Here is a 12,968-nt window from a genome sequence, read left to right on the forward strand (position 1 = left end):
CGCTGATGAAAAGCCAAATCTCATCCGCAAGACGGCTGCGTTTTTTCCCCGAGCAGTTATCGCATCTGGGGTCGCAGACAGGCTATCGCTGTGGTCGTTCTAAAAATGAATTGAGAATCTGAGCGTGTTTTCGCTCCCTGTGGTGTGTGCTATGCATGCATAACGCAGGATTGTAGAGTTGGGAGAGATGGGGTCACTGTGCCCCTGAAGGACCAAGTGCACAGCCTGGGAGTCATTCTGGACTCACAGCTGTCCATGGAGGCACCGGTTAATTCTGTGTCCAGGGCGGCTGTCTACCAGCTCCATCTGGTACGCAGGATGAGACCCTCCCTGCCCGTGGACTGTTTTGCCAGAGTGGTGCATGCTCTGGTTATCTCCCGCTTGGACTACTGCAATGCGATCTACATGGGGCTACCTTTGAAGGTGACCTGGAAACTACAACTAATCCAGAATGTGGCAGCTAGACTGGTGACTGGGAGTGGCCACTGAGACCACATTACACCGGTCTTGAAAGACCTACATTGGCTCCCAGGACGTTTCCAAGCACAATTCAAAGTGCTGGTGCTGACCTTTAAAGCCCTAAACGGCCTCAAAGGCCCAGTATACCTGAAGGAGCATCTCCACCCCCATCATTCTACCCGGACACTGAGGTCCAGCTCTGAGGGCCTTTTGGCAGTTCCATCACTGCGAGAAGCCAAGTTACGGGGAACCAGGCAGAGGGCCTTCTCAGTAGTGGCACCCACCCGGTGGAATGCCCTCCCACCAGATGTCAAAGAAAACAACTACCAGACTTTTAGACGACATCTGAAGGCAGCCCTGTTTAGGGAAGCTTTTAATGTTTGAGGCATTACTATTTTTTTAATATTGTGTTGGAAGCCGCCCAGAGTGGCTGGGGAAACTTAGCCAGATGGGCGGGGTATAAATAATAAATTTATTATTATTATTATTATTATTATTATTATTATTATTATTATTGCCAAGGGCCATCAAGTCTAACACCCTGCAATACACGTGAACATTTTTATTGCCCTCCTCTCACCTTTGATCAAACAGGCTTGGGGAGGGGAGAGGACACACACACAAAAACTTCACAAACCAGAAGCAAGAGTCGTCGTACAGTCTTTACGAACAGCTATTACATCTTTAGAACTGCCTTCCTCAGTTCCGTTTTGGGGGGGGGAGGAGAAGGAAAGCAACTCTACCCTCAATTTGAAATCAAAGAAAGCAGGTAATTGTATGCCCAGAAATCGAGGGGGGGGGGGTAAACACGAGTCGCTTTGTGCTGCAATCGTCCTAATTGCGCTCCTCGTAAACGAATACAGGAACTGAAATTTTATGTACCGTATTTTTCCATGTATAAGACAAGGTATGTTTATCATTAAAAATCGGGGGTCGTCTTATACACGGATAGTGCAGGGGGGGGGGCGATTGTAGTCGCCAGCAGGAGATGGTCAGCCTGCTGGCGATTGGCTGTCGCAGCAATTTGACGGGTGGTTGGCGGCTGCTGGCGGTGAGCGGGCAGACGATTGGTGGCTTCTTTTAGGCGGGCGATTGTCAGCGGGGTTGAGGTGGGTGAGTGATTCTTGGCAATCCCCCCTAAAAAATGCTGAACAACTCTGGGCAATCTTTCCCCATTTCCTTAATATGGGGCCCCCCAAAATAGGGGTCGTCTTATACAAGGGGGCGTGTTGTACACAGAAAAATACAGTATCTATTTCTTGGGTTTGCATCCCACTCCCCCCCCCCCCCAGGAGCTCAAGGTGCAGCGGAAGGTTCTCCCCTTCCTCATTTAATCCCCACAACAACCTTGCAAGGTAGGTGAAGCTGAAAGGCATCTGGAGAGATCTGGCTGGCTGCTGTGAAAACAGGGATGCTGGACTAGGTAGCCCCGCCCCCTTTGGGGCTGGTCCAGCTACAGGTCTCTTCGTACATCCTTATGCATCTTTGTACATTATTTTCACCGACTGATACATTTTATGTATGCTTTACCGCAATACAGGCACATTTGTACACGTTACATGCGTGCGAAATTCAGAGGAGATACAGTGGTGCCCCGCAAGACGAACGCCTCGCAAGACGGAAAACCCGCTAGACGAAAGGGTTTTCCGTTTTGGAGGTGCTTCGCAAAACGAATTTCCTATGGGCTTGCTTCACAAGACGAAAGTGTCTTGCGAGTTCCTGCGGGGTTTTCCCCCCCCCCCTTTTTCTAAGCCGCTAAGCCGCTAAAAGCCGCTAAACCGCTAATAGCGCTAATCCGCTAAGCCGTCAATGGGCTTGCTTCGCAAGACGAAAAAACCACTAGACGAAGAGACTCGCGGAACGGATTCTTTTTGTCTTGCGAGACACCACTGTATGCAGATTTCAGTGAACAAGCTGGTTTTGAGAGACAGTGTGGTGCAGCGGTTGGTGAGTCAGACTAGGACATGGGGAGGCAAACTAAGGCCCGGGGGCCGGATCTGGCCCAATCGCCTTCCCAATCCGGCCTGTGGACGGTCCGGGATTGAGCGTGTTTTTACATGAGTAGAATGTGTCCTTTTATTTAAAATGCACCTCTGGGTTATTTGTAGGGCCTGGAACAGAGTAGGACATACATACCTGTTATGTACTGAGTTGAATAGGATCCAAAAGGCAGCAGTCTGATTGGTCCTAGAACAAGAGGGTCCAGAATGCAGCAGTCTGATCGGTCCTAGAACAATAGGGTCCAAAATTCAGCAGTCTGATTGGTCTACAGGAGCCACCCAATCCAGCTCCAGGTGGAAGTGAATCCGCAACCTGATTGGCCTAAAGGTGAATCCTGGAATTAACCAATCACGTGGGGCCCATTGTGTAAATAATGTATATAAAGCAGACATTCTGGGGGAACTTCCATTCCTCCTTACCACTATGAGCTGAACAAAGAGCATGAAATCCACTCTCGACTCAGAGTATATTTCATTACCCAAAGATAAATAGGTGTAATTTCTGTCATGGATGCATTGCAAGCGGTCGGACCAGATGACCTTCGGCAGCCCTTCCTACAGTTCTCTGATAACAGGCCAACCCGCTACTTCCAAAGGCCTTCAGTTCCTTAGCCCTTTCCCATCGACCCATTCAGGCCTTGACAACCTCTCTTAGAGTCTATCCCAAATGTGGAGATTTACGACTCAGCCATTTCAGACCAGCAGCGCCTGGGCCGAGACAGGTCCAGGCAGCTGCCGGCAAAAGCCTCCACATCTGGAGAGGGGGGAGAAAGGGGTGGAAGGTTTCTAGAAAGCATCTTTTGCCTGCTTGCTTTGCTTTCGAAGACACTGTTCCCTACAGAAAGCACGACCGCAGAGATCTCAGTCTCTCGGAAATCTGGGGTGTATGGGAACGGCGTCTCTGAGCCCCACACCCCAAAAACATGAACCAAATTCAAATGGCCAGAGGGGGACGAATAGTTTAACTCCCAACTCTTGGGCAAAAGCCTAGATAAGAGGAGGCTGGGAGGAGATATGACAGCCATCTTCAGATATCGGAAGGGCTGTCACAAGCCTGTTTTCTGCTGTCAGGGTCCGGTTCAGGGGCGATCAAAGTCCTGGCTGGGGACGTCGGGACCGGGGGCAAGATGGCGGGGTGGGAGCAGGAACGGGGGTCCAGAAGCCAGGAGTCAGGAAGCCAAGAGTCCGAGGGTCAGGAAGCCAGGAGTCACAAAGTCAAGGGTCCGAGGATCAAGAAGTAAGAGCTCAAGGAGCCAAACCCAGCAAGTCCAGAAACGAGTTGCTGTGGCAAAGAGCCAAGGGGAAATGCTGACCTTATATCCCTTCCCGGCTCTTGCAACCAGGTGCTGTGAGTTACCGATCAGCCTCACCTGTGCGGCCGCGCCTTGCCTCTTCAGAACAAACTTAGGAAGGCCCCAGTCCTGCAAAGTCCTACTGGTCACAGGGCCTGGCTCCTGCACGCACTCCTGACATCTGCAGCTCCCTTCTGCCAACCTAGCAGTTCAAAAGCACGTCAAAGTGCAAGTAGATAAATAGGTACCACTCCGGCAGGAAGGTAAACAGCATTTTTGTGTGCTGCTCTGGTTCGCCAGAAGCGGCTTAGTCATGCTGGCCACATGACCCAGAAGCTGTACACTGGTTGCCTCAGCCAATAATGCGAGGGATTCGAACCACCAACCTTCTGATCGGCAAGCCCTAGGCCCTGTGGATTAGACTACAGCGCCACCCGCGTCCCGTAATCCTTGTATACCCCTCCCCATTTGTGACATGCTAGTGATGTAGTGATGATGTATCAATGATGCCTCTCGAAGTGTATTCTGGGGGGAAGAGGGAAGTTTTAAAAGAGGATGTCTCCACAGGCTCGGGGTTCTTACTCCTGTGGGGACCTGTTGCGCAACAGTAAAGATTGTGGTCTACTGACTGCTGTTTTGCTCCAAATTACTTAGCTGGAACTTCCTTCTTTTACTGACCACATAGACTTGTGGGGGACTTGCACCCCGTTTGAGCTGGGCTAGTGAAAGTAGTTCTCACCCTGGAATTTTTCCATAACAAAAGGTATGTGGTTCTTCTGGCCCTCTGCTCAGTTATGTACCCAGCTCGGCCCAGATAACATTTTGCTGCCATCACACAGTGCCAGAAATTGCAACTGGAAAAAGTAATAATAATAATAATAATAATTTATTATTTGTACCCCGCCCATCTGGCTGGGTTTCCCCAGCCACTCTGGGCGGCTTCCATAAAAACCAGAAATACATTAAAATATCACAGATTAAAAACTTCCCTGAACAGGGCTGCCTTAAGATGTCTTCTGAATGTCAGGTAGTTATTTATCGCTTTGACATCTGATGGGAGGGCGTTCCACAAGGCGGGTGCCACTACCGAGAAGGCCCTCTGCCTGGTTCCCTGTAGCTTTGCTTCTCGTAATGAGGGAACCGCCAGAAGGCCCTCGGCGCTGGACCTCAGCGTCCGGGCAGAACGATGGGGGTGGAGACGCTCCTTCAGGTATACTGGGCCGAGGCCGTTTAGGGCTTTAAAGGTCAACACCAGCACTTTGAATTGTGCTCGGAAACGTACTGGGAGCCAATGTAGGTCTTTCAAGACCGGTGTTATGTGGTCTCGGCGGCTGCCCCCAGTCACCAGTCTAGCTGCCGCATTCTGGATTAGTTGTAGTTTCCGAGTCACCTTCAAAGGTAGCCCCACGTAGAGCGCATTGCACTAGTCCAAGCGGGAGATAACTAGAGCATGCACCACTCTGGCGAGACAGTCCGCGGGCAGGTAGGGTCTCAGCCTGCGTACCAGGTGGAGTTGGTAGACAGCTGCCCTGGATACAGAATTGACCTGCGCCTCCATGGACAGCTGTGAGTCCAAAATGACTCCCAGGCTGCGCACCTGGTCCTTCAGGGGCACAGTTACCCCATTCAGGACCAGGGAGTCCTCCACACCAGCCCGCCCCCTGTCCCCCAAAAACAGTACTTCTGTCTTGTCAGGATTCAACCTCAATCCATTAGCCGCCATCCATCCTCCAACCGCCTCCAGGCACTCACACAGGACCTTCACCGCCTTCACTGGTTCTGATTTGAAAGAGAGGTAGAGCTGGGTATCATCTGCATATTGATGGACACCCAGTCCAAACCCCCTGATGATCTCTCCCAGCGGCTTCATATAGATGTTAAAAAGCATGGGGGAGAGGACGGAACCCTGAGGCACCCCACAAGTGAGGGCCCAGGGGTCTGAACACTCATCCCCCACCACCACTTTCTGAACACGGCCCAGGAGGAAGGAGCGAAACCACTGTATAACAGTGCCCCCAGCTCCCAGCCCCTCTAGGCGGTCCAGAAGGATGTTATGGTCGATTGTATCAAAGGCCGCTGAGAGATCCAGCAGAACTAGGAAACAGCTCTCACCTTTGTCCCTAGCTCGCCGGAGATCATCAACCAGCGCGATCAAGGCAGTTTCAGTCCCATGATGAGGCCTGAATCCCGATTGGAAGGGATCCAAATGGTCCGCATCCTCCAGGCGTGCCTGGAGTTGTTCAGCAACCACGCGCTCAATCACCTTGCCCAAGAATGGAAGATTTGAGACTGGGCGATAGTTGGCCATACTGGCCGGGTCTAAAGATGGTTTTTTAAGAAGCGGTTTGATGACCGCCTCTTTCAGCGGATCTGGGAATGCTCCCTCACAGAGGGAAGCATTCACCACCCCGCAGAGCCCATCGCCCAGCCCTTCCCGGCTTGCTTTTATTAGCCAGGATGGGCAAGGATCCAGGAGACAGGTGGTTGGTTTCACGCGTCCAAGCAGCCTGTCCACATCCTCGGGGGTAATGGATTGAAATCGATTCCATGCAACTTGACCAGACAGAGCTCTAGCACTCTCCCGCCCCAGCCCTGCTCCCACGGTGGTGTCTAGCTCCTTCCGAATATGAGTGATTTTATCTGCAAAAAACTTTGCAAAATCGTTGCAGGAGATCTTGGGGTCTTTACAAAGCCCCGGTGGTAAAGGTGGTTCCGTTAAATTACGAACCACCTAAAAAAGTCTCCTGCTACTATTTTCTGCAGATGCAATAGAGGCGGTGAAGAAAGTCTTCTTCGCCGTCACTATCGCCACTTGGTAGGCTCGACGTTGAGCTCTAACCTGTGTCCGGTCAGATTCGGAGTGAGTTTTTTGCCACCGACGCTCTAGCCGTCTCAGCGATTGTTTCATCGCCCTCAGCTCCGAAGAAAACCACAGAGCTGTCTGGGCTCCATGCAATCGGAGAGGGCGCTTCGGAGCCAGACAGTCGATAGCCCTGGTTAACTCCGCATTCCAGTGGGCCACCAGGGAATCAGCTGAAAGGCCATCAACATGGGATAAAGCATCCCCTACCACTCTCTGGAAACCATTTGGATCCATTAAGTGGCGGGGGCGGACCATCCGAATTGGTCCCACCTCCCTGCAGAGGGGAAGGGTCGCGGAGAAGTCCAGTTGCACCAGGAAGTGAGGGGTGTGAGGAACCAACCTTCTCTGTGACCAAAAACTGGTATTTTGCACAACTTCGAGGCAGCTAGAGGAAGCAAAAAATAATTAAAAAAGGACAGCCCAGCAGCAATTGAACATTCAAAGTGGGGATTTATTCGGGCCTCTCTCCGCAGAGCTGAAAAGCTGAGCTGGCGGCTCTCAGCTCCAGCCAGAAGCCTATACTGCAGCCATCTGAGAAGCCCTCAACCTCCTTGTTTCCAAACTATGTATGAAAATTCCGCCCGGCAGTCTTTTGGCAGGTGATGTGGGGCCGGAAGCTGCACCTGGCCCAGGTAGCCAGTGACCCCATAGCGGCCTCGCGATGCTCTGAGCCTGCCTGTTTCTTCGCCTTGCTTCATTAACTTGAGCCTGAAACAATCCGAAAGGAGTGGGAGGAAAGAGAGAGAGAAGGGGGGGGGGAGAAATGTGGGAATGAAAAGAGATTTCTGGCAGCCCTGTGGGCCAAGAGGAGGGAACGCAGGTGTGAAGGGAAAGGCAGGCCGGCTCACGGAGCTGAGGCCGAAGGGATGGAGACGGCCCGGGGAGGGCGGCCTGCTCCTCACAGATCACTGCCGGGCCAAAGCAAACGTCGCTTCGGCAGTGGGAAAGTGGCAACAGCCACTTGCCAAAGCAAACTGGGCTCCATCTAGCTCTTCTCCGCTTTCCCCAGGAAAGAAAAACACAGGATGTCGATGCCTCAAGAGAGGACGGCAAACGTGACGATTGCACACCGCAATTTTATTGCAACGCCCTCGCATGTGCTGAAGCAGAGCATTTGATTATTGCGCGCTGAGGTTTTGGTCGTTGCAAGCGCACAGACCGCTTGCCATCACAGGGGATGCAGCCTAACTATGGCCACGTTCATACAGCACGGGTGGCGCTGTGGTCTAAAGCGCTTGGGCTTGCCGATTGGAAGGCCGGCGGTTCGAATCCCCACAATGGGGTGAGCTCCCGTTGCTCCGTCCCAGCTCCTGCCAACCTAGCAGTTCGAAAGCACACTAGTGCAAGTAGATAAATAGGTACCTCTGCGGAAGGAAGGTAAACGATGTTTCTGTGCGCCAGAAGCGGTTTAGTCCTGCTGGCCACATGACCCAGAAAAGCTTTCTGTGGACAAAAGCCGGCTTCCTCGGCCTGAAAGCCAGATGAGCACCGCAACCCCATAGTCGTCTTTGACTGGACTTAACCATCCAGAGGTCCTTTACCTTTTACCATACATGAAAACTTCTACAATACCACTTTAAATTGTCACAACTTCTGGCAGCTGTGGTTTGTTAAGGGTGCTGAGAGTTATTAGGCGGAGACCCTTATTTGCCTACCAGAGCAGTTTATTTTTTATTTTTTATTGATACAGTGGTACCTCGGGTTACGTACTTAATTCGTTCTGGAGGTCCGTTCTTAACCTGAAACTGTTCTTAACCTGAAGCACCACTTTAGCTAATGGGGCCTCCTGCTGCCGCCGCGCTGCTGGAGCACGATTTCTGTTCTCATCCTGAAGCAAAGTTCTTAACCTGAAGCACTATTTCTGGGTTAGCAGAGTCTGTAACCTGAAGCGTATGTAACCTGAGGTACCACTGTACAACAAAAAAGGAAAACAGATACAGAATTACACACAAGAATAACAATAAACAAACAATTTTCTTAACAAACAATAAAACATAAGTTGGTCTTAACACTATAGACCCAGCCTCCCGTCTATTCCTTACTTTAATTTCATATTACTTACTGCCAATACACACTTTTATCATAATTTAACTTTTTCTTAATATATCTTAACTCTCATGTCTAACTTGCAACTATTACTGAAATTCCTCAAATGCTGCAATAGAATTTAAACTACTGTAATTATATTTAAAATATTCTTTGAAAACCTCCCATTTTGAAACAAATTCCTGTTTTGGTTTATTCTTTATTTTTTCCTGATAGACCATCTAATTCTAATTGATCAGTTTAATGACCAATGCCTCTCCCCAGCGAAGTGTGGTTCTGAGAGGGGGAATGAAATTATCAGTAATTTCAGCAATTTAAAACCTTCTTTTGAAAATCAACAACCAGCTAAAAACCAGAGCGAAGCACATGCCCCGTGTTCTACACACACGTCTGGGTTGGCTTGCCTGAACAAAAACGTTTTTAGCAAGTGCCCCAAAGAGGACAGTGGAGACGGTGATGTCAAACAGCAGAGAGTTCCAAGTGTGTTGATGGACTGTTGGAGGTTGATGGAACTGACGATAGGGGCCAAGACCGGGGAGGGGGACGGTGGAAGAAAATTGGGAATTTAAAATGTATATATGGAGATTTAAAAAAAAATTAAAAAAATTGATGAGAGTTGGAAAAATCGTGGAATGAAATTTTTATGACCCTAGGGGAAATGTCTTAAGAGATTAAATTCAAATATATTAATTTTAAGGAGAAGTAAGATTAAATAAAGTAAAAAATGGAAGGTTAATTGGTGAAAGAAGAGAATGTAAAATTACAGTATATTAATGTAAATTATTGGGATAAAGAGGATTGGGAAAAAATTGAAGTTTATCTACAGAAACATTGTAAAATCCAGGAGTGTTGGAAGGATGTTGGAATGAAGTAATGTGGTTTTAGCAGAAATGATATAAAGGATTAGGTAAAAATTGACTTTTTAATTGGTGAAAGATGAGAATGTAAAATTACAGTATATTAAGATAAATTATTAGGATAAAAACAAAGCTGGAAAGGATTTGCTGAAATACTTAATTGAACTAGAATACAAAAAAGGGAGGTGTGAGGAGGTCAAGAAAATAAGCAAAGGAAAGAAAGCTATGTAAAGGTTTGAGCTGTTTTTCTTTTTAACTGTTTGTATTTTTTCTGTATTTTTTTTCTTTTTTTCCTGTTTTTTCTAATATTTTCTTTGTAATTTTAAAAATTTGAATAAATATTATTTTTTTAAAAAAGAGAGAGTTCCAAGTGTGGCTGAAGCCCCTCTAAAAGCTCCATTGCATACAAATGCAGAACGGGTATTACAGGGGAGCTGTAGCAGCACCGGTTCTGCAGATCGGAGGCATAGCTGTCAACTTACAGATTTGAAAATAAGGGACCAGCAGCCTCGAAAATAAGGGATCAGCAACCAAAATAAGTGGTTTTCCTAGCACAGGTATGTTCGACTTCTGAGTCCCTCCAAGCCAAAGGCAGAAAGCCCAGCCAGAAGCCAAACGAAGCCTCAAGCGGTGGTTCCCACAGCGCAGCAACCCGGCAAAGGGGATGCAGCAAGGGAAACCCCCGTCCCCTCTCCGCTGGGAAGCGCTGAGCAAAGGCGAGTCCCCAGGCAACGCGGCCGATTTGATCGGCACAAGGCATGCAAGCTCCACCCCCCAGTCGTTCTCAGACTTCTTATTGGGTGAGCAATGCAGCCAAGCAACACTGTTGGAGCCTCCCTCCTCCCTGGCCGGCAGGGAGGGAGGGAGGGAGAGGAGCTGCTTCCTTTGAAAGCCGGGAAATTTAAGGGACATCATCCATAAGGGACAGCAGCGGGATACAGCGCTGGGATAAGGGACTTTCCCGCCAAATAAGGGACAGTTGACGGCTATGATCGGAGGGGTCAGGGGGCATAGATGGGCCAAGGCAGGCACACTAGTGTTCTGATAAGGGACTTTTTACCATATGTGGTGGGAATGTAGAGAAAAATAAATTGGGGAAATGATATACAATGAGTTGAAGAAAATGTTTAAATTAACATTTGTAAAAAAAAACCAGAAGCATTTCTCTTAGGGATTGTAGGAAAAAACCTGCCAAGGGAAATAGAGAATTTATTTATGTATGCGACAACGGCGGCAAGAGTCTTAATAGCACAAGGATGGAAGAATGAGGAAATCCCAACAAAAGAACAGTGGCAAGAGAAATTGATGGATTATGCAGAATTGGCCAAATTGACATACAAACTGCAAGACAAGGACAACTGTGACTTTAAAGAAGAATGGGAACTTTTTACAAACTACTAAAAAAACCCCAACAAAATTAATTGGACTCCTTGTCAGGTTTCGAATAACCATACACAAATTTATTATTGTTAATACAATAGACAGATAATTTAAAGATCTTTACAATTTTACAATATGCAGAGAATAACATGTGTTGAAAAATCAGAGAGAGGAACTGAGGGAGGTCTTGCGGGAAGGGAAGGTTTTTCTTGGGGAGGGGGGAAATGGGGGGAATGAAGATGATATGTTTTTGATCATTGTCATGTTGAAATTTTTAATAAAAACTATTTTAAAAAAAAGGGGGGGAGAACATCTTCTGGCGTTCCTTCGAAAGTCACACACAGCCCCCCCCCACCAAACAAGTTGCCAGGATAAATGGACACAGCTTACATCCGCTCTTGTCGTCCTCTGCCCCCTTCCAATTCAACTCTTCTCTCTTTCGAAACCAGCCATTGTTTTACTGGCTTTGGAGTGGCGGGGGCAATGCTGGGGCTTGGGTGGGGGTGGATCAGGCCCCCAGCCAGGGGGCCATTGTTTAGTCCAGGCCTAGCAGGACCTATCCCTGTGATCTTAGCCTAGGTTTTTCTAACACCACACACTCTGTGTTTCTTTCCCCTGTGAACTTTGCGGCCTGAAAGGGGGACATGTTGTTAAAAGGGGGCCTTGTATCAGCTATGCGCTGTTTGCTTAGGATAGGTGCCCACCCTTCTGGCCAAGCTGCCCGGTGCCCAGCCCCACCCTCCTCAATATGTGACCAGGAGGCCCCCGGGGCCTGTTTGTTTTAAACACAGCCGGTGCCAAGTCCCTCGCTGCCGTCGTGCAAAGTTTCGTTCGCCCACTCCTGCACACACACCCCCCACAAAACAAGTCCGTTCTCTCGCCATTCCAAACCAAAGGAACTGGGATTATTTTGGTCACTGGAAAAAACAGGTCAGCTTTGAAACAAGAAGCCAAGGATTAGCTCAGCGGCACGTCTTCTTAGAACCAAAAGAAAAGAAACCCAAATCTGTGTCCGAGGGAAAGGTCCCATTTCTGAGATGGATCAATATCTGACATGGTTTGTTTTTCGCTGCCCCCAAGAGCTGAAGCCATGGGAGAGCGTCTCCCCACAAGCTAGCACTTTCCTTCCCAACTCTGGGACCCTCCAAAATTAGCGTTGGACTAGCACAGAGGTCGGGACGCGGGTGATGCTGTGGGTTAAACCACAGAGCCTAGGACTTGCCGATCAGAAGGTTGGCGATTCAAATCCCCGCGACGGAGTGAGCTCCCGTTGCTCGGTCCCTGCTCCTGCCCACCTAGCAGTTCGAAAAAACGTCAACGTGCAAGTAGATAAATAGGTACCGTTCTGGCAGGAAGGTAAACAGCGTTTCCGTGCGCTGCTCTGGTTCGCCAGAAGCGGCTTAGTCCTTCTGGCCACATGACCCGGAAGCTGAACGCCGGCTCCCTCGGCCAATAAAGCGAGATGAGCACTGCAACCCCAGAGTCGGCCACGACTGGACCTAACAGTCAGGAGTCCCTTCACCTTTACCTTTTAGCACAGAGGTCAGCAACCTAAGGCCCGTGGGCCACAAGAGGCCCACAGGGGTCATTTAACCGGCCCACAAGATGCCCCCAAACTGAGACACCCACTCAGAGAGTTCCCCCACACTGCACTAAACCGGCGCAGTGCAGGGACCTGCTTCTGTGGCGCCGGAAATCACATCTGCCAGAAATCGTGGGCGTGGGCGCTCACACACACACACACACACACACACACATGATCTGGCCCATGGAGGGTTCTTCGCTGGAGTGAACTGGCCCCGGCGAGGTAAACCTTGCCAACCCCTGGACTAGGACCTGGGAGAGACGAGGCCCCAAATTCTCACTTTGCCAGTGGAACTCACTGAGACAAGATGAAGTGCCTCCATTGGGCGGCAAGATCCCCTGCAGCGGCAGATCCCAGAGCTGATCTTTCTCTCCCCCCTGCCCTTGTTCTTGATGTAGATCTTCCCTCACCCCTTCTTCCTTGAGATAGCGCCTTTTGGGGGTCTGCCTCAGGTGCCAAAATATCTTGAGCTGGCCCCATCTCCCA

The sequence above is a fragment of the Podarcis erhardii genome (assembly GCF_964252035.2).
Source record: "Podarcis erhardii genome assembly, chromosome: 15".
In the NCBI taxonomy this organism is placed as follows: domain Eukaryota; kingdom Metazoa; phylum Chordata; class Lepidosauria; order Squamata; family Lacertidae; genus Podarcis; species Podarcis erhardii.